At 35.5% G+C, this 24,336-nt stretch overlaps 1 pseudogene; it reads left to right on the top strand.

Annotated features, from left to right (window-relative positions):
- LOC116893437 overlaps positions 1-14,344 on the top strand; it is a 17,237-nt pseudogene extending 2,893 nt beyond the window's left edge.
- Positions 14,345-24,336: the final 9,992 nt, after the last annotated feature.

Raw genomic sequence — 24,336 nt, forward strand, 5'->3', positions numbered from 1 at the left:
TACAATGGCACCTACATACATAAAAGAAACCTTACTAAAGCTCAAAACACACATTTCACCTCACACAGTAATAGTAGGAGATTTCAACACTCCACTCTCATCAATGGACGGTCATGAAACAGAAATTAGAAATACCAGGAACAGACAGACTAAGAAGTCACCAGGCCAAATGAACGGACCATTTATAGAGCGTTCTACCCTAATGCGAAGGTGCTTTACCTTCTTCTCAAAACCCTCTAGCAGTACTTTCTCCAAGTGGCCATATAATTGTTGAATTAAGCTGGGAACCTCAACAGGTACAGAAGATGAAATAATCCCATAACTTTCTCAGGACACCACGACTGGCTGGTCTTCAATAACAATAAGGAAAGAATGCCCACATATCGTGGAAATTGAACAATGTTTCTACTCAACGATAACCCTGGTCAGGAAAGAAATAACGAAAGAAATTAAAGACTTTTTAAATTTAATGGAAATGAAGGTACAACATACCCAAATAGGACACAATGAAAGCTGTGCTAGAGGAAAACTCATGGCTCTAGTGCCCTGCAGAAAGAAACAAGATGTCAGCGGCACCTAAAAGCTCCTAGAACAAAAAAAGCAAATACACAGGAGGTAGAAGGCAGGAAATAATTAAACTCAGGCTAGAAATCAGATTAAAACAAAAGGACCATAGAAAGATCAACAGAACCAAAAGGGTGGTTCTTTGAGAAAAATCAACAAGATAGATAAACCCTTGGCCAGAATAACAAAAGAGGACACAAGAGAGTGTTTCAGGTGTGCAAAATCAAGAAATGAAAAGGGAGACCTAACTACAGATTCAGAGGAAATTCAAAAATCATCAGGATCTTTACAAAACCTATATTCAACAAAACTTGAAAATCTGCAGGAAATGGACAATTTCTAGACGAATACCAGTACGAAGTTAAATCAGAACAGATAAACCAGTTAAACAACCCATAACTCTAAGGAAATAGAAGCAGTCATTAAAGGGCTCCCAACAAAAAGAGCCCAGGTCCAGACGGGTTTAGTGCAGAATTCTATCAGACCTTCATAGAAGACCTCATACCAATACTATCCAAGCTATTCCAAAAATTGAAACAGATGAGTACTACGAATTCCTTCCCAAATACAGTACTCTTATACACAAACCACACGAAACAACAAAGAAAGAGAACTTCAGACCAATTTCCCTTATGAATGATGTAAGAAATACTCAATAAAACTCTGTAGGCAGATACAAGCACATAAAACAATCTATTCACATCATGATCAAATGGGCTTTATCAGAGGCATGCGAGGGATGGTTTAATATCTGAAGGAAATATCAGCGTGATCATTATAAAAACTGAAAGAACAAAACCACATGACCATTTCCATTGAAGACATGAGAAAGCATTTGACAAAATTCAACACCCTTCATGATAAAAGTCCTGGAAGAATAGGAATTCAAAGGCCCATACCTAACGTGAGTAAAAAGCCATATACAGCAACCACTAGCTACGCTATTAAACTAAATGGAGAAACTTGAAACACTAGAAAATCCACTGGAAAATCAGGGACTAGACAAAGGCCCTCTCCTCTTCCTACTTATTCAATATAGTTCTCGAAAAGTCTTAGCCATGAGCAATCAGACCTTCAAAGAGGAGGTGACAGATACATGTTTCGTCGGAAAGGAGTCAAAATATCACTCTTTGCAGTTGATGGTGCATTAGTATGCTCAGTGACAAAAGTCGCAGAGAACGACTGAGGAGCACCGATACGCATACTTCGAAGCAAAAGTGGCTGGGTCATTTCATTGATCAAACAAATCAGTAACCTTTCCTCTACACAAAAGATGAAACAGGCCGAAGGAAAAGGAAATTGAGGAAATAGCTTACCTTCATAATAGTCCCAAATAATATAAAATACCTCGGATGTGACTTTTAACCAAAGCAAATTTCGAAAGATCTGTATGATAATCAACACTTCAAAACGCTCTGAAGAAAGATTGAAGACCTCAGAAAGATGGAAAGATCTTCCATGCTCTTGGATTCTGGCAGGTTATTATAGTAAAGATGGCCATTTTATCCAAAGAGCGCTACAGATTCAGTGCAAACACCATCGAAATTCTGATCCATCATGTCATAGAGACAGACAGAAACAAATTTTGCAAATGTCATTTGGAAAGCAAAATCAAAAACAAAATCAGGATAGCTTCAAAATATCTCAGCAATAAATAGTCTTGCTGAATCACCATCCCTGACCTCCAAGCAGTGTTACCTAGAGCATGTGGTGATTACTGCGTGGTATTGAGTTTACAGAGACAGGCGAATGGATCAGTGGTGAATAGGGTGAAGACCCAGAAAGGAAACCACACACCTATGGTCACTTGATCTTTGACAAAGGAACTAAAACCATCCAGTGAAAATAGATAGCATTTTCCAGCAAATGGTTGCTGGTTCAACTGGAGGTCAACTTACATAGAAAGATACTGCAGATGAGTCCATGCTTATCTCCCTGAGAGTCGAGAGTCCAAGTCGATGAGGAACTCCACATCCGAGCAGATACCGCTCAGACTAATAAGAAGAAAAAGTGGAGAAGAGATCTCAAACACATGAGCACTGGAATGATTTCCTGAGACTGAAAACACCAACTGGCTCATGCCTAAGATCAGGAGAATCGCAAAATGGGATCTCTTAAAGGCTTCAAAGCTTCTACAAGGAAAAGAACACTGTTGTTAGGACAAAAGCTGGCAATCAACAGACTGGAGATCTTTACCAATCCTACCAGCTGATAGAGCATTTATATCCAAAATATACAAAGAACTCAAGAAGTTAGACAACAGAAAGACAAATAGCCTTATTAATGAATGGGGTTCAGAGCTAAACAAAGAATTCACAGCTGAGGAATGCCGAATGGATGAGAAACAACTAAAGAAATGCTCAACATCTTTAGCCATGAGGGAAATGCAAATCAAAACAACCGTGTGATTTCACCTCACACCAGTGAGAATGGCTAAGATCAAAAATTCAGGTGACAACAAATGCTGGCAAGGATGTGGAGAAAGAGGAACACTCCTCCATTGTTGGTGGGATTGCAGACTGGTAGAACCATTCTGGAAATCAGTCTGGAAGTTCCTCAGAAAATTGGACATTGAACTACCTGAGGCCCCAGCTATACCTCTCTTGGGCATATACTCAAAAGAGCCCCAACAGATAACAAAGATACATGCTCCACTATGTGGATACAGAAAATATGGTATATCTACACAATGGAATATTACTAAGCTATCAAAAACAATGACTTTATGAAATTCGTAGGCAAATGGTTGGAACTGGAAAATATCATCCTGAGTGAGCTAACCCAATCACAGAAAGAAATACATGGTATGCACTCACTGATAAGTGGCTATTAGCCCAAATGCTAGAATTACCCTAGATACACAGAACACATGAAACTCAGGAAGGATGACCAACATGTGAAGGCTTCACTCCTTTAAAAGGGGAACAAGAATACCCTTGGGAGGGAATAGGGAGGCAAAGTTCAGAACAGAGGCAGAAGAAACGCCCATTCAGAGCCTGCCCCACATGTGGCCCATACATATACAGCCACCAAACTAGAAAAGATGGATGAAGCAAAGAAGTGCAGGCTGACAGGAACCGGATTTAGATCTCTCTTGAGAGACACAGCCAGAATACAGCAACTACATAGGCAAATGCCAGCAGCAAACCACTGAACTGAGAACGGTACCCCCATTGAAGGAATCAGAGAAAGGACTGAAAGCTTGAAGGGGCTTGAGACCCCATATGAACACAATGCCAACCAACCAGAGCTTCCCCGGACTAAGCCACTACCAAAGACTATACATGGACTTACCCTGGGCTCCAACTGCATAGGTAGCAATGAAGAGCACCAGTGTAAGGGGAAGCCCTTGGTCCTGCCAAGGCTGGACCGGAAGTGAACGTGATTGTTGGGGGGAGGGCGGTAATGGGGAGAGGATGGGGAGGGGAACACCTATAGAGAAGAGGAGAGGAAGGGGTTATGGTGATGTTGGTCTGGAAACCAGGAAAGGGAATAACAATGGAAATGTAAATAAGAAATACCCAAGTTAATAAAGATGATCATCAGATCCTTCTCAAAATCAAGTAATTCTGTATATGGGATGGAAAATGTTGAGCAATAACAGGATGCTGTGAGTGAGTAGGGGTGAATGGGATCATCTTCATAGAAACAGGGAAGTGTTTGGAAGTGAAGAAGAGGATAATATTTGAAATGTAAAGACAGAAAATATCCAATAAAAATAAAAAATAAAAAAACTCTACCTTCAAGCAATAGTACCTCCTTTCCCATTTCTTATTTCTGTTTATCAATCTCTCCAGATTATTTTCATGGAGGGCATGGCAGCACACAGCATTGTATATGCTATGACAATAATAAATAAAGACCATGTGAAATTTTATTTCTACCAAACAATGAGGCATTGGAGTAAAGTCCTTAATATTTACAGTCAGATCCTACACAATTACTTCCCTCTGATATTAATAGATTTAAATCTGCTTCTGAGATGTTCCCACGTTTCCACAAATTTTTAAATTCAGAACTCTCACCATGGTGGTGTAGAAATGTCAGAGTCCCATAGAATGTTCCATGATTTAAGTCTCCTTACTTAAATCCAACTCTGATTTGTTGACCCATATCCTCTATAACGATTCCCACATTCAGAAGCTCAATTCAAAATACTGTCTGTTCCATAAATGAAATAACATTTGTGGATGACATCACAATTTGGTTCTAATACATTTCTGTTTGCCATAGAAATAAATATCATCGATTGCCATCATGCTCCCACAAAACAAAGCAAATTTCCTTGTTTGGCATCTTTTTCAACTCTGAGAAAAATTGATTGCCATCATCAATATCTGAGATGATAAGGCCAATCCAGTTCAGTTAATAAAGTAGAAGAAACCATTGCTAGTGCTAGTGATGTGTCCTTTAGGTCATTTGGTAGAGATAGGGAAATTGTTCATTATCACTGAAGATGGAATGGAAAGGTCCGTGAAACTGAAGGAACTACAATAAAGAGCAGCATAGAGTTGTAATGCACTAAAAACTTGTAATCATATTTACCTACAAACAGTTGATTACTTATGACATTTCCTCTCATCACTGAGTCAAATAAGCAAATGTGGAAGCCTGGTACATCCACTGCTAATGGGAACAGCAAGCATAGCTGTTTGAGAAAGATATAACAAAACATATTTACATGTTATAATAACTTCCTTTCTGTCATTCAGTTTTGGTCCTGATATCAGTGTATTCAAAGTTTGGAGAGATTTTAAATATTTAGGAGATATTTGGCTAATATTTTTTTCAAAAAGGCATTTATGCATTAATCCAGAAATACTCATCTATTATTTAACAGAAAGTTTGATGCATAACTGCTTTAGCTTTAGAACACATTTCTTATTTTGCCTACTTGGTCTTCCTTGTGCACACAAGATCTCACCAAAGAATCTATAGATGTTCCTTTTCAGGATAAGGCTCAAAAAATACTCTATGAAATCACCTCTCTCCTCCTCAGAAACAGATAATCAAAATAAAGTAAATTTAAGGTATAAAATTGGCTGCATAAAATGTTCGAGGCAGCATCCAACTTCTCGAAAACTCATCAACTATACCTAAGCAATGTTGCTGCAAATATATCAGACTAATAAGTTGTATTTTTAAGGCAATTATACAGAAACAAAGTTAGACTAAATGGTGTTATCTCAACAAACCAAATATCTTATAATGATGAAAAATAATTGTGTGGAAGCCATACAAAAAAATAAAGGTACTCAAGAACATCTATGACTTTGCTAGTTCACTCATGAGAATTCCCTACTTTTGTATCTTATAAGGATGAAACAAATGAAAACACAAAAGTACGAAGATATAAATTCCATAAAAGATACCCAACCGTCGTTATATTATTAAAAGAAAATAGTTTATACTAACTATAGCAGTATGCTGATTAAAATTTTGACAGAGGTTCTAATGATAATGGAGGCACTCCCAAGCAATTAATGATTGTCAAACACTTGTTTTTGATAAAGTGGCTAATGTCACGGAGACTGGATTGGAGGTTATCATCCTGTCTATTGGTGCAAATATCGCCAGACACCAAGCTAAGCATTTTGTCATCATGCCTCTGTAAAAAGATACTTGAGATAATTAAAAGTTGGGTTATAGAATAAATGTTTATGAAATAAAATTCATTCATTCCACAGTTTTATCATGATAACTAAACATATAAACCACCATTGTGGTAAGTAATAAGTGTGTTGACATTTTATATTATTATCTAACCCAGATGAGAAGATGAAGATAACACACACCATTGACGTAAAAAATTTTTCAGATTTAGAACAACATAGATTCAATCTCTGCTTATCAGTCATACAGCATAAATAAAAAGAAAAACCATGTGAGTCACTTTCTCTGCCAGACTCAATTCTTCACGAGTCTCTACTCTTCTTCCTTTTCTGGAATCTGTACAGAATTCTGGAGGCAAATGCCTGTAGCAGTATGGCCCATACGTTTCAGAGTTAGTAACTAATGTGGAAATACATAGATTGTATTGTACGTGTACACATAGCCCAATCTCATCCATTAATACCTTTCTTAGCCACCTACAAAAGTACTGCCAAAGAGAAATGATGTGAATAATTCCTTTGTCTCATGACAACTCACACGTGAAATAAGAAGGTGTCCAAGTCTCTACAAAAAGTATTATGGAAGCCCTTTGAGTATCCATTTAGTCCTTATAAGCAGAAATGAACACATAGTCTCTTCACTGCAGACATAATTAGGTAAAGGCCTATCTCTTTTAGCTATATGGGAGTGCAGTTTTTCCATCTCAATAGCTTAAAGTATAAGTTTGTATAATCAAAGACATATACGGTAAATCTTCAGAGCTCCTGCGAATTTCTTCCATTAGCAAAGGCTAATGTAACAAGGCATGATGTTGGTGTTAAGTTGTTTGCTGTAAAGAAGGACTGAGAATTTAACTTATCAACAGATGCTTATACTGAGTTCAATTGTAATCAATAGAAGCACTTATTCTGTACTCTGGAAGTTCAACTCTAAGCGGACTCTGAAAGGTATGGAGACAGCTATAAGCTGAAACTTCTGATGCGATGACATGATAACTCTATAAATATAACATAAATAGCTTATGTGAGTATGTTCTATAATAAGATGGCATTACGCCCACTCTTGCAGAAAATTTCCATCTCTGGTTTTGAGTGCCTACTCAGAAAGCAAAAGAGAGAGACATGGATAAAACAGTAATTCAGATCAGCTTAATTCGTGAAATTATAAGCATTATAAAAATTATGTGTGTTAGTGAGAGCTATTGTCGAGTTTATGATATCGTCTGTGAAATTACCTGAATTTGTTAGGGCTGAGGAGCATGATTTATTTCTCAATGCGCATAATAGTCTTTTGTCGCCATAAAACTTTTCCTATACTTATAATCGTATACTCATTTGGGTCCAATATTCAATATCCCACCATACGCCTCTATCTTGGTAATTTTAGATCGCTCATCTTCCGGTGAAAGTAAATGTTGCTATACATAAATTCAAACTATAAGCATGTATTTGGCAAATCATACACAATGTCATATGCATATGTTGTATATGTTTGAGCAAAGACTACTTTGGTCTTAAGAGGCAATGCTATCTGAGTGTTTTATTTTGCTCTTTTTACAGTGTGTTTTATCTTTTGATCATACTCTTATTCTGGTCACCCGCATGAAACTCCAGTATCCCACTCACAAATCACCTGATGTATTTTTCTTTCATTGTCTATCATTAATATCTCAAAGTATTGTTATTTTCTCCGCCTCTGTACATAATCCGTATCTCATCCACTCCTTCTTCTATAATGCAGTGTTCCCCTTTAAGCCATCACTTTGCTTCTGGCTCCTTTACATTCCCCTTCACTATTCAGCGATGACGGCTGCTTGATCATGGCTTTCCTTCATTAGCACCCCAACAAGGCCATTCTCCGATAGCTACGCAGCCGGGAGTCAGGACCAGTCCTTGTATGAGTGAGTAGTGTCTGGTCCACTAGGGCTGGCTGGCTGGCATTGTTGCTCTTTATAAGGTTACAGTGAATTACTTCAGCACATTTCTTCGGATCTTTTCTCTAATCCTCTAACTGGGATCCTGTTCTCAGTTCAAAGGTTTGCTCCTACTTATCTCGCTTCTTGTATGTGCACAGTTCTGCTTTGCGCCTCCTCAGTGAGATCGCTATATGAGTCTCTGCTCTAAGCATATACTTCTAGCTATGATCAGTTTTATCTGGGTGTTTTGTAGAAGATACTCTTTCTGCAGTCTATACTCACTTCAAATGTGCCAGTACACATTACTAAAGCCAGGTACTGAGTGCGAGAATTATAGGGCTTTGCCCCAACATCCAAGTATCATTAACCCATGCTCTATTAACGTATGATCAGTGTGGCATTATCTCTATATCGGTATTTCTCATCTTTGTAATTTAATTTCTACCAAATATCTTTCGTGACTTTTCGAGTTAAAACAAAATGATAGTAGCATCCCACTGAGAACTAGGAAAACAGTAGTAAATTGCACTGATATTTGTATTTGCAAAGTATTTCATGCGCTTTATAGTATGGGTAGTTGAAATTTTTGACGTAATATGTTCATAATGAAAGTGACCAGAAAGACAGTGGGAGATGGAAATAATACCACACCTTTGCTTTCATGTCTGTGAAAGATTATATTTCGTGTCATCCTTGCCATTTAATATCACAATCCAGATCAATGTAAAAATAAACAAAACGTGCCTATATGTTTAATGATTAAATTAGAGGAAAAATTAAATAAGAAGTTTTCACCAAAGAAAACTGTATCCCGTGGTGTTTTCTGTTCTATACTCTATAAAACTGTTGATTTTATGATATTCTCTATTACCACATGCAAAATTGTCAATTAGAAATACTAATAGCACAAAAAGCATTTTAAGAACAAAACCTGTAGAGTGTTCAAACCACTTCTTCAGTGAAACTTTAGGAAACATCGAAGCTACCAAGCTGTCTGCTGTGCAGCAGTCTCAGAGCGCTGTGTTTAAAACAACCATCAGACACACTACTAAATAGGTAACAATTGATGTCACTATTCGTAATATGTATATATTTCTAAGATTACCATAAAGTCCTCACAAGATATAAATATCATAAAGGGAGTCAAAAAGATATACCAACTTAGACATGCAAAGAGTAAACATGTTTCTAAACAATGACAAAAAATCCAATGAAAATCTCCCTATATCTCTTTTCTCAAATGTTATGACCTCAAATTGCTAATTGTAACTCTAGTACAGATAAGGGGCACCACTGTTATTGATAGTTCACTATTCCAGGAAACGTAAACATATCATTTAATTTCACATATCAGAAAGAGATTTTGCTCCAAAAAGAGTGCCAAACTGAAATTTATAAAGACAAAAGCCAGTATTAGGAGAAGAACAACGTAGCCAAGGTTAAACTAGCTGGCCCGGATTTTATCTTTAAACAGTTGGGATGTCTTGCCCTAATGACCTAAATTATTCCTTTTCATTACATACAACCATATGCTGGTTAGTTGGTGCTATCCAAGGCGAATTGCTGACAAATTTGAGTGTAAACATCTTCTCTTCTTCCAAACCGACGAAGCATTATATAAGACGACCACAGGCAATGAATTTTAAAGAGTAATGCATTAGTGCAAACATTCAGATAATTATATGCACCGAATATTGATTGGAACCAAAGGTTATGCTAGAGTAGCCAAAACACTGAAGTACAGATTATCAGCAGAATTTATGACCACATATTTTCAAGCACTGGATAAACCTAATGAAATATTATAGATCAAACTCACAAGTCACTGCCCAGTAAAAATATAAACCGTTATTAGGAGTGCCATGAAAGATCCACAAGATATTCCTTTTCAGTTTGTGAAGCTTGTAGTCAGCCCGGAAGAAAATAAAACTCTTTCACCGGATTAATTGCGAGAAAACAGGACTGGAATCTGTAAAATAATTGCTTGTTTAGTGGTGTTAGACTGAATAACATGACAGAAGACCCAAGAATTTCATTCAATCTTATACTAGAACACTCAAAGAAATAAGAAAGACGTTTGAAATTAAGTGGAAAATACAAATTACCTACAGGATATTAAGAGTTTCATTAATAATCTTTTCCAGTAGGCAACTGAACTGGTTTCCATGCGATTTAAGGTGTCAACTTATATCCAAGCTCCTTTTCTGACTTCACCAAATTTTTCTCCAAAGCACTAGAATCAATGAAATTTATATGAGAAGGAAAAGCCGAGAGGAAAATACTACCATCAAAATGAAATATATTTTTCCTGCCTAACCCTGTAGTATGGATTGTGAAATGCCTTGGTATTATGAGCACACCAAATTTCTCATCATCTTTATTACCTCTGTACAGAAGAGGTTGAATATTCAGATTCATTTGTTATTCCAAATTGCTTCTGAGCCTGAAGAAGTTGGGGCACTTTCCCTGGGGCTCTGCAACTGGCATCACAGCCTCATGCAACACAGATTGGTAACACTTCTTGGAGAATTATCTACTAGGCTCTATGATATCACCACGCTTGTTAATGCCTGAAGGGTTTTTTTCTAGTTTCTGTGTTGCAAGTTTTGGCCGTTATTATATGGACAAAATTAGAAATGATTGGTGCAGATTGTATCAGAACATTTATAGTAAGAACTAATTAATGGTACATTCAGAGCTACTGCAAGACAATATAGACACATTATACCACAAGATTCAAGACAGGAATAGGCAGGCCTGGTTATAGTCCCAGATTCACAGAGACTATACGTATTGATTATGTCAATAAGTGGTATGAACACAGTATCAAACAATGCTTTTGCTTCCATTTTCTTGAGTAAATCAACAAAACAGAAATGTGTCAGAAATATATTGACCTAACTACCAAAATTGTCTAGTAGTTCACTGATCCATGTCATGGGGCAAATGATAAAGATTGAATATTAAGTTCAAAAAGATCCAGAGAAAGAATGTCATGCCTTGTGCTTTCCTTATTCCTTCTTTTTATTGTACTATATATATAATAAATTTTATTCCTCCCCAGATTCTCCTCCAGCAAACCCCTGTATTCCCTTGCTTCCTTTCTTCTGGGAGAATTCATCCATAACCCTCACCCAACCTGCTCAAACTTAGCATTCCTCTCTACCCTGCACTGGCGGAGCCTCCATGGGACCAAGAGGACACCCCCCTCCAGTGGGATGGCAACATGACTCTACAATTGCTGACCAATGTACCTCTCATTTGCACTCTGTGGTTGGAAATTTCAGTTCTGTCACTTACTTTCCAAACATTGAACACTAGTTTGAAAAGTAATGTAATGTAAATATTTTAATCAAATCAAGGATCTTCCACCCTGATTCTCATGTTTTTCAATTTAAAACTTATGTTGACAAATCTATTCCATTGCTTTTATTTCCTGTAATATTACTGCCCATTTCATTGGTACCAGGTGGCTGCTAGGGGAAGTGTGGTTTTATTAATATCTTCTTTGTATCTAGAAACAACTAGTGACTAAGAAACAGCACCAAGCTCTAATGTGTAAACTTTTCTCGTATCAAACTTTCCACACTATTCTTACTTTAACCAGCAAGCATTACAATTGGCAATCATGAGTTTAATGAATATTGCATGAATATTGAAGTGTATTATAGGCGAACTTTTCCAGTGGATTTGACTCCAGAAATGAGAGCACAAGGTAGGCAAATCATTGGTTTATGGAATGATAGTCAGCTTTGTAATAAATGATACAAACAAGTTTAGTGCTTTGTACTGGATATTGCACACTTAAAAGTCAATATTTTCATATGTAAGACTTCGATTCATATAAGGTGTCCTAATGCTAGATTGTATTTAAAGAATGTGAATGGAAAATTTCATAAGAATACAGAAGGAAATTCCTCAACAAGTGAGAGATGTATTGGCCGCCATCCTTCTCAAATATTTAACTCAGATTCTTCCTGTGGGCGAAGCTTAGAGAAATAAAAAAGTAGAGGGATTGGATGAAAACATCATATAAAGACTGCACAACCTCGAAATTGCCCCACAGCGCAAGTCACCAAAACCAGACACTATTGCTGATTTCAAGAAGTCCTTGCAGACTGGAGCCTGATACAGTTGCCTTTCTGAAAGGCCCGTCAGAACTGACCAATATAGATGCAAATTTTAAGTTGAAACTATCAATTGACCATGAATATCTAATTAGAAGGACATAGGGGAAGGCTGAAGGAGCCATGGCTACAACCCACAGAAGAACAACAGAGACTATTTAAAACTAACAAAAGAAATACACAATGAAAGAACCACGGATTAAGCAGAAATATATAACAGAGATCAGTGGAAGGAGAGGATCTCGTCCCGGGAGAAAATACATAAGGTATGCCATGCAGAGGCAGGAAATGAGTAAGTGTCAGTGAACATCTCATATAATCAGGGAGCAGGGATGGTCTATAAGCTTTGGTAAAAGACTATCTGTGAAGGAGATAACTTGGAAATGTAAGCAGATAAACTCTCCAAAAAAAGTTCAATGAAATTGGCACTAGAGACTTAGTATTCATTTTGTGTTTAATAATAAATATTATTTTGAAATACCATTACATTATTTTCTAGTTTCTTTTTATGGCAATAATTGACAAAAAATGTAGCATTCTGGTATCTGCACTCCATTAATATTATTACTAATCTATACTGAACTACCCAGCTCTTTTCTCCCTTCATGAGACATTGTGCATGTGTACTCTCTCAACCAAAATGATATTTTTACCGTATTTACTACTATTTACATGATACATTCATCTCACACCATTTCATGTTTATTATAAAGCACTTCACTACTTTCTTTTGTAAAGTAAAGATGTGGATACACATAAAAGGCTTCACCCCACAACTACAAACACACTATAAACATGGATACACACAAGTATCACAATAACACCAAGCAAAAATAACACAAAAAACACTGTTATTTCCAGATCTAGGAGTCTGATTTTTTCAGACAGTCTTGCTTAAATGATAACATCTGTTATATCTCAAATCTTTTAACAAGATTATATAATTCTTGAAGGTTTGAGAAGAGTTTCATATTGTATATAAACCCTTCTTCTTTGTCATATAAACTGTGATGTAACTATAATAAAGGATGAACCCAGAAATCTTATGTGTTTCAACTCAAATATTTTTCAATGGTCTCTGCATTACATAAAGACTAGTTCCTTCAATATATATAAAATTGTTTTATGAATGTTAGTCTAAATAATTATATTTAAGAATTGATTTCCATTGAATAAAATGGTAAATTCTAAGAATGCAAATTATGTCCCTCAGCTCCTCACTGTTTTAGAGACAGCCACATTTACTTGGGCAGTGCAAGTCCTGTACAAAAGATAAGGAAGGTTTGAGTGAATAGATTTTACCGTATTGGGTGCCTGGTTACCAGGGTTGTTTTCTCTGCATCTGGCAAAATGGAGATATTTGTCATCAACAAAGGCTTCACTGACTCTACCATTGCAAATTCAATGGTACACCGAGACTGAGAGTGGGATGGTGATCAACACAAAGTCATCACCATCTTCATGAGCAAGATCCTGCTATCATCAAAGTAGGGTTGATGCTGGTGGTAGAGTTGCCATGAGTCACTGGCATTTCTATCACCATGGAAGGCCTGGGCCCACTTGAAGGTTGAGGCCAAAACATTCATTATCTCCGCCCCTTCGGCCTATACCCCGACGTTTGTGATATGTGTGAACCAAGAGAAATATGACAACTCACTCAATATTGTCAACAATATATCCTGCACCACCAAATGATTTGCCCCTCTGGCTAAGTTCATCCATGACAACTTTGGCATCATGGAAGTGCTCAAGACCACAGTCCATGCTATCACAATAACTCAGAAGACTTTGGATGAGTCCCCTGGAATGCTGTTGTGTGACAGCCATGGTTTAGCCCAGAACATCATCCCTGCAACCACTGGTCCTGCCAAGTCTGTGTGCAAGGTCATCCTGGCAAGGTGAAACCTGCCAAGTATGATGATATCCAGAAACTGGTGAAGCAGACATTTGAGAGAGCATTAAATGGCATTTTGGGTTACACTGAGGATCAGTTTATCTGTCGTGGCTTCAACAGAAACTTTTACTCTTCCTCTTTGATGTTGATGCTGGCATTGCTCTCCATGACAACTTTGTAAAGCTCATTACACGGTATGACAATGAATATGGCTTCAGTAGCAGGTATTAGGCCTTATGAATTGCATGGGCTCAAAGAAGTAAGAAACCCTTGACCACCTACCCCAGCCCAGGAAGGATACTGAGAGAAGAGAGAAGCGCTCAGTTGCTGAGAATTTCCCATCCCAATTTGGCCCCCATGACTGAGCATCTCCCTCAAAATTTCCATCCCAGTCTCCCACAATAACGATAAATCTATGGAGACATCCCTACTCTCTTGAATACCATCAATAAAGTTTGCTGTACCCACAAAAAATCAGTATATGTGGCAATAATGAATATCCATTTTTTGAAAGTAAAATACCTAAGTAATGGTATGCTTTATTTACTCATTTGTTGAAATCGCTGAAATTCATACAATCTTGCATATTGTGAACAATCACAAATAAAAACAAAAACATTGACAGAAATAATTTCTTTAGTATGCTCACTCATGTTTACTTTCAGAAAAATCCATCAGAGCTGTGTATCAACTATAGCATACTCCTACATGTACTGCCATCCATACTGGAGTCTTTTGTGAGACTTGGTACAAAATTGTCATACTCAATAAATTCTTTTGTCCCTGTTTACCAACACTTTTCCAAACTCAGTTTAGATACACAACCTATCTCAAGTACAATTTATTTTTCATACTTAACTGCACCAGTCATAGTCTTGTAATTCTCACAACTTGAATATTTGATGTAAAAATTAATGCTATTTTAAAAATATCTAAATTATTATTGCTGGCTATATATATGTGATATAAAATATAATCATCATATTTAGGCAATTCATATATCTCTACTGGCTGCCATTATTTTATATGAAGTAGTATTGGGTATTTTCAAATGCTTTTCTTCATCTAATCAATCCTGCTGTATACAAGTAATATACCGCAACTTCAAATATATACATTATCTCAGAATAAAAATTGGAAAAAAATTTTATAAAAAAATATATCTAAGGAGCAAGCTTCTGGAGCCATTCCAGTAGATGACAAAATAGACTTCAATACAAAACAAATTATAAGAGATAAAAGATATTACATATTAATCAAATTGCTTTGATTCTTATTTTGTTTGCACAAACACAAGGATACACACTTTTGTAAAAGAAATTCTGCTAAAAAGCTTAAATCACCCATTGACAACATTAAGATCTCACAATCTGACTTCAACTGTTCTACAGATCTAGAGTAATGAAAATGTACGGTGTTGGTATAGAAACAGACAGATTGATTAGTGGATAAAAAATTAAAGTCTCAGAAATAATACTGCACAGTTGCAGACAATTGCCTTTACAAAGAAAAAATAATTCTAGGAAGAAAGTAGTGTATCTTCACCAACTGGTGCTATTGTCTGTACATGGAAGAATAGAAATAAATCCATATTTATCACTCTGCAGAAATCTCAAGTCAAAGTGGATAAAGTCTTCAATTTTACATTTAAAATTATTCAGGTCTCGTGCCTGTAGAGGATCACAAAATCATGTCACAAGGTGTATGCTGATCATGATGAATCACTTCTTAGAAACACTTGTCCACATCATTAAGCCAGAAAAAAAAAAAATGCTTTAACTGAACAGTGAGCATTGTGAGGACAACTTAGAAGTGTGGAAGTGACCAGTGTTGAAGGGACCCTTCACTCTAGTGGTGTTAGATGGTGAGCAAGTCCTGGGAAGCGATGAGATAAAACTTGTATTCTAGATACCATAGACTGAGGGACAAGTATGAGGTTACAACTAGACTCCTGCACTTCTACAGTCTCGCTTTCCAAACACGTATAGCAATTGTTCTATAGATGTCTTAAAAATGCAGTTGTGGAATTGAGTGTTCTCTCTCAGTGTGTGAATATTTGTTATATTATCAGAAAAACCTGAATTGTGACCACCTCACAAAATATGGCATGCCATCATTACACATTCCTTGATCTGTCAATACTGGAACCAACTGTATGATCCAGGCTGGCCTTGGGCAAATAATCTGCCTCCCTGTCTTACTATTCCATGGCATAATGAGGTGAACCATCTCTTCAGACTAGAAACTGTTTTTTTGTTGTTGTTGTTGTTGTTGTTGTTGTTGTTGTTTGAATGACTGGCTTTAATTGCTTAATCAAATTCTCTCTTGGTATACAATTTTTTCCTACATGAAAAATAACTTTGTCCTAAATAGTATTTCTAAACCAAATCGAATACATGTAAGCATTAAATTTTGTTGGATACACTCCTTGTTTTGATTTTAGATTACATGTGACTGAACAAAATAATTTAGGAATATATTCTGTTTTGTGGAGGGAAGGAAAGCTTGTTGCAAAACCTAGGCAACTTTCCAGAAGAAGAGATTTTGGAGATCTAAAAAGAAAATCTGCTATTGCCATTTTACTAAACCAACATGAATCCTAACTACATTATAAATATTAATCCTTATATTCCAAAAAAAAAACAGTACAGCTCTAACACCTAAGAGAAATATTGATTGAAGTAGATGAGTATGGTTACTGAACTGGTTTTTGATGTTGTTGTTGTTGTTTGAATGACTGGCTTTAATTGCTTAATCAAATTCTCTCTTGGTATACAATTTTTTCCTACATGAAAAATAACTTTGTCCTAAATAGTATTTCTAAACCAAATCGAATACATGTAAGCATTAAATTTTGTTGGATACACTCCTTGTTTTGATTTTAGATTACATGTGACTGAACAAAATAATTTAGGAATATATTCTGTTTTGTGGAGGGAAGGAAAGCTTGTTGCAAAACCTAGGCAACTTTCCAGAAGAAGAGATTTTGGAGATCTAAAAAGAAAATCTGCTATTGCCATTTTACTAAACCAACATGAATCCTAACTACATTATAAATATTTATCCTTATATTTAAAAAAAAAAGTACAGCTCTAACACCTAAGAGAAATATTGATTGAAGTAGATGAGTATGGTTACTGAGAAACAAACTGAAACAAATTCAGAGAATAAGAAATCTTGTGGTGCCTACCCCTATCTGATTCATCTACAACACAATTGCATATAAAGCTTAGGTATCAGAGTGGAAGAAAATGTTGGAAGTGAAAATGTTGCAAGAGTGAAAGGAACAGGAAATTTGCTGTGATAATAGACTCCTACACTTTGTAGACAGATGACATCCATGATGTCTCATAAATTTGGCTTTCTAAACAAAAATGGAAAAACGCTGATATTGTTCGGCATACTAACATGGATGAGTTCACTTTCATGAGGACTTAACCATATGCAGAGGACTACAGACAATCAAAGAATAATGAAATTGAGGAAATAGTCTACTCACGGGCAGAGATTTCCAGTAGGTAATCTAACACAAGAACTCATCCCTGAAACATTGTACATGTAAATTATATTGTATGGATGATGCAGGTTCTATTTATATATAATTCATAAATGGACATTATGAATATAAGAGTATACTTAGGAAGGATTGAAGTGTTGAATGAAAGGGAGAAATAATGTATTTATTTTTAAATTTTTAAAGTAAAAATTTTTTCTTAAAACTTAAAAAGTTATAAAAGGACAATATTTCAAAGAATATCTTCATTATAAAAAAGTTACTAGAATAAACTCAATCTTCTAATGATCTCCATTGCTTCATGTGACAGCAAGTTTTTGCTTTAACTCCTAATTCTTTAGAAATGCCTTTTTGGATTTTAATATTTTAATTAATATTTTTATTTATTTTTTTATTTTTTAAAAATTTTACTAGATATATTTCTTTACTAACATTTCAAACGTTATTCCCCTTCTCAGCTTCCTAATCATAAGCTCCTCTTCCTCCACTTATCCATGAGTGCATACCAAGTGTGATTTTCTGTGATTGAGTAACCTCAGACAGGATGGTTTTCTAGTTCATCCCACTTGCCTATGAATTTCATGAAGTCATTGTTTTTGATAGCAGAGTAGTAAACCATAGTGTAGATGTACCACATTTTTATGATCCATTTCTCTGTTGAAGGGCATCTGGGTTCTTTCCAGCTTCCGGCTTTTATAAACAAGGCTGCTATGAATATAGTGGAGCATATGTCTTTGTTGTATGTTGGAACATCTTTTGGGTATATTCCCAAGAGAGGTATAGCTCGGTCCTCAGGTAGTGGAATGTCAATTATCTGAGGAACCTTCAGACTAATTTCTAGAGTGTTCTACCAGTTTGCAATCCCACCAACAATAGATTAGTGTTCCTCTTTATCCACATCCTTGCCAGCATCTGCTGTCACATGAGTTTTTGATCCTAGACATTCTGGTCTGTGTGAGGTGGAATCTCAGGGTTGTTTTGATTTGCATTTCTCTGATGACTAAGGATGTTGAGTAATTTTTAAGGTGATTTTTGGTGATTTGATATTCCTCAACTGAGAATGTTTTGTTTAGCTCTGTACCCCATTTTTAATAGGGTTACATGGCTCTCTGGAGTGTAACTTCTTGAGTTCTTTGTATATTTTGGATATTAGCTCTGTATCAGATGTAAGATTGGTAAAGATCCTTTCCCAATCTATTGGCTGCCATTTGGCCCTAATGACAGTGTCTTTTGCCTTATAGAAGCTTTACAATTTTATGAGATCCCATTTGCTGATTCTTGATTTTAGAGCATGATCCATTGGTGTTTTGTTCAGGAAATTTTCCCCAGTGTCCATGTGTTTAAGACTCTTCCCCATATTTTCTTCTATTAGTTTGAGTGTATCTGGTTTGATGTGGAGAGCCTTGATACACATGTACATAAGAATGGATTGATTTGCATTCTTCTACATGCTGACTTCCAGATGAACCAACACCATTTGTAAAATGCTTTTTCTTCCATTGGGTGGTTTTAACTCCTTTTTCAAAGATCAAGTGGCCTTAGGTATGTGGGTTCATTTCTGGGTCTTCAATTCTGTTCCACTGATCTATCTGCCTGTCTCTGTACCAATACCATACAATTTTTATGCCAATTTCTCTGTAATACTGCTTGAAGTCAGGGATGGTGATTACCACAGAAGTTCTTTTATTGTTGAGTATAGTTTTCACTATCCTGAGTTTTTTTGTTATTCCAAATGAACTGCTCTTTCTATCTCTATAAAGAATTGAGTATGGGTTGGGGATTTAGCTCAGTGGTAGAGCGCTTGCCCAGGAAGCACAAGGCCCTGGGTTCAGTCCCCAGCTCCGAAAAAAAGAAAAAAAAGAATTGAGTAGGAATTTTGGGGGCCATTGCATTGAATCTGTAGATGGCTTTTGGCAAATTGCCATCTTTACTATATCAATCCGGCCAATCCATGAGTATGGAACATCTTTCTATCTCTGAGATCTTCCTCTATTTCTTTCTTCAGAGACTTGAAGTTTTTGATATAAAGTACTTTGTTACTTTGTTGAGTATTCTTAAATGGGGCAGGTTAGTTATTTCCAAGTTAAGACATAAATAGAGGACAACCAAGGATTATGTTTATGACCTGTAATGTTTGGCAGTATTGGTAATCCTAAGAAAAGAACCCATTACTGAAGATACCCAAGTCTTCACTCAAAGAATAATATGAAATGTAGGTGGAAGTTTCGACTATACGGGATATTTTTATAGGACTAGTAGTGATCATAAATGTTACCCAATGATGGGCCTGGAGAGGTATAACAATATTATGCCTGTTGAAACTATGTCATGACCATCCTATGAGTAACTAATGGCTGCAAAATTGAATTGAAGGTCCATTTCTCAAGATAGTACCCATGCCTGATACCATTATCAGGGATTATAATATGTAGCTACAGAACTACATAAACTCTGGATAAAGATCTAACAGTAACATTCAGCTTAAAGGAAAATTGATAATATTTCTGCAGAATCTTGTTTTTATATGAAGGATAAGTCTATACCTCAATCCTCATTAGCGAATTTTATTTTTAAAATTTATGGTACTTAATTTATGGGTACACTGGCATTCAAAAAGGTGAGAGTAATGGATGTTGGCATGTTTGGCTAAAATTAAATATCTGTATCACACCTTTCATTTCAAGAGTCAGGAATCATCCTGGAAGACTATTCAGAAGTTATATAAAAGCAGAAGTAACATATGACTCCAACTAACATTTTGTTCAGACAGAATATGACGCTTTCCCTCAATAATTAGATTTACCAGTATGCACAAAACTTTTCCAAATCAATCACATCTCCTGGTCAAGATGGCCAATTCATGTCTCAAATTTAGTCATATTTCATTTCAGTTCTCTAAGCAACACAAGTGTTTTTCTTCTCAAAATCATGAAGTTTGTAGGAAATAGTGGGATGGGAATCAGGAAGAGATCAGAATATTAATAATATTTTGACAATGAGTAATACACATATGCAAATATAAAATAGTCTAAGAAATATTTAAGTATTAAGTGTTATAAGTGCTTTTTGTTGGAAATAGTCATTAGAACTTTGTACCAGGGAGACACTGAAGCTTCCCTCACTTTCTTACAAATCTGCCCCTAAGATTTTAGCATCTTCCAGAGGACACCAGGTCAGCTTAAGAGATAATGAAAACTAATGCCTTCTCAAAACGTCTTGTGTTTTTGTAAATGTTCAAAAAAACGATTTATATACTTTTGGTATTTATCAATTGATACATTCATAAGTAATCTGGAAATTCTGTAATTTGCCATTGTGACTAAAATTGCAATCATGTAGAGAAATACAAAGCTGTCATACCTTTGTCTACTACAGAGAGAATAACAACCAGATATTTACTCTTATTAAAAATTTACAGAACATAAAGATGAAAAAAGATGAATTGTGTCCAAAAATTCCTAAAACATTTCCTTAACTTAGAGTTTTGGCATTTAACAGATGATGTTTATCTGAATGTGCATTCCAGAGTGTATATGCTCTGCAGTTTGTAAGTCTGTATTTTCTCTCAATTTTAAATTATAGGTAACAGAAGAAATGTCTTTACATGAAGGAAGTAATGCAAAGGAGTGAATGGAATATTGCTAGAATACCAAAAACACTTATTAATTTCAACTTTCAGCCCATGGATAAATGTAGCTAGCTAATCCCCATAATCAGAGAAGCTATTCTACATCAGAAATGGGGAACACCACTGAAAACCCATAACTTTATACAATTTAGACATTAACTAATTCTGCTGAGCCTAATTCCAATAAATTCATCTATATCACAAGTTCTTTATCAATTGTGAGGAAGCATTATAGAAGACAGCCTAAAGATTGAAACTCAGAATATCAGAAAATTTTACATGAGATTTGCCCTTCCAAAATGACTGAATAAATGAGATCTGAGCAATGGAAATATTAGGAGACATGGCAATGTTTAATTGAGAACATTTTCTGGGATCACATTTCTGGACAAAGAATTACAGGCTACTTAATAAATACAGAATAACACTTAGCTTTCACAAGGATGACCTGCCTAATGGATTGTTTAAAAGAAAGTAGTAAAATATGTATACAACCAGCACAAAAAGAAACAGCAGACTAAATTACATGCTTGTTCATTAAAATATATATATATATATGTATACACATATATATATATATATATATATATATATCATAGACAACAGTCATGATAAGGGAAAGATATTGTGCAGATTTAGTTTTGTTATGGAATATTTGTGAAAAAGTGGCTAACAGTTTTAGAGGGACATGAAAGAAGTTGCAGATAAGGAGATATTGGGAAAGGATCAGACAAAGACAAGAGGGGTAGAAATGGTAAAGTTTAATATATGTAATATTTTTATGAATAAATGAATAGGCCAAAAACTTTTCTTCTTCCCCACCCAGTTCATATTTTTATCACCCATTTATGGTCATTTCACTCATGCCAAATTGTTGTTAACCTGGTCCTTAGTTTCATGAGACCCTCATCTTCTGTGATTAGGTTAAACCCCTGCACTTGACTATCTCACAGAATCTTCTCCCATTGCCAGATATATCAACTACTATTTTTGCCTCAACACATTGAACTGAGGCTTTTTTTATTGACAGGAGAAGAATCTATACAGTGCAGAAAAGTTTCCCTTTACATCCCCCCTTTTAGTCCAAAAAAAAGGCCTTTACTCTAACATGTATAAATTTTATAAAATGAAAATGTTTACAAAAGTATATTTTAATTCAAATGTATTAGAAAATGTATTATCAAAATTGCCAAAATATTTATATAAGGTGAAATCGCATTTGATATTTAGCATGTCTTTTTTTTATGTCTGTTGTGCAGGAATAACTATTATGATTCATATAGAGAGTAAATAAAGTAGATCAAAGAACTGGTACTATTGACATATTTGACCACCTTTTGAATATTAGAATATATGTAATAGAACAAAATTTAAAAATCAAATGAGGGTGAAAAAAAATAAAAAATCAAATAACTCCATATGGAGTTAGAACTAAATGCAAATAAGGAGAATTAAATGTCATCTAATTTGTCCCTAGGTTTATTCTTCCTTAAGTCATGCTTTAGCTATATTTCAGGAGCAGGATATAAAGAGGAGATTGTTCTGTATATAAATTGTTAAGTAAAGAATTGTACATAGTAACAACTACACATATACAATGAAATAATGAAAGCTGTGCTGAAAGGAAAACTCATAGCTCTGAGTGCCTGCAGAAAGAAACAGGAGAGAGCATATGTCACCAGCTTGACAGCACACCTAAAAGCTATACAACAAAAAGAAGCAAATACACCCAGGAAGAGCAGAAGGCAGGAAATAATCAAACTAAGAGCTGAAATCAACCAAGTAGAAACAAAAAGGACCATACAAAGAATCAACAGAACCAAAAGTTAGTTCTTTGAGAAAATCAACAAGATAGATAAACCATTAGCCAGACTAACCAGAGGACACAGAGAGGGTATCCAAATGAACAAAATCAAAAATGAAAAGGGAGACTTAACTACATAATCAGAGGAAATTCAAAAAATCATCAGAACCTACTAAAAAACCCTATATTCAACAAAACTTGAAACTCTGTAGGAAATGAACAATTTCCTAGACAGATACCAGGTACCAAAGATAATTCAGGAACAGATAAACCATTTAAACAATGCAATAACTCCTAAAGAAATAGAAGCAGTCATTAAAGGTCTCCCAAACAAAACGAGCCCATGTTCAGATGGGTTCGGTGCAGAATTCTATTAGACCTTCATAGAAGAGCTCATACCAATACTACCCAAACTATTCCACAAAATTGAAATAGATGGAGCACTACCGAATTTCTTCTATGAAGCCAAAATTACTCTTATACCTAAACCAATCAAAGACCCAACAAAGAAACAGAACTTCAGACCAATTTCCCTTATTAATTATGATGTAAAAATGCTCAATAAAATTTTTTCAAACCAAATCCAAGAGAATATCAAAACAATCATCAATCATGATCAAGTAGGATTCATCCCAGGGATGAACTGATGGTTTAATATATGGAAAACCATCAATGTAAAGCACTGTATAAACAAACTGAAAGATAAAAACCACATGATCATTTGATTAGATGCTGAGAAAGCATTTGACAAAATTCAACACCCCTTCATGATAAAAGTCCCAGAAAAAATAGAAATTCAAGGCCCATACCTAAACATAGTAAAAGCCATATATAGAAAACCAGTAGCTAATATTAAACTAAATGGAGAGAAACTTGAAGAAATCCCACTAAAACCAGGGACTAGACAAGGCTCCCACACTCTCCATACCTATTCAATATAGTTCTCGAAGTTCTAGCCAGAGTGATCAGACAACAAATGGAGATGAAAGGGATACAAATTGGAAAGGAAGAAATCAAAATATCACTCTTTGCACATAGTATGATAGTATATTTAGGTGATCCCAAAAGTTCCACCAAAGAATTACTAAAACTGAAAAACACCGTCAGAAAAGTGGCTGGATATAAAATTAACGCAAATAAATCAGTAGCCTTCCTCTACACAAAAGAGAAACAAGTTGAGAAAGAAATTAGGAAAATGGCACCCTTAATAATAGTTCCAAATAATATTAAATACCTTGGTGTGACTTTAACCAAACAAGTGAAAGACCTGTATGATA

Source organism: Rattus rattus, chromosome 2, assembly GCF_011064425.1.
Source record: "Rattus rattus isolate New Zealand chromosome 2, Rrattus_CSIRO_v1, whole genome shotgun sequence".
In the NCBI taxonomy this organism is placed as follows: Eukaryota; Metazoa; Chordata; class Mammalia; order Rodentia; family Muridae; genus Rattus; species Rattus rattus.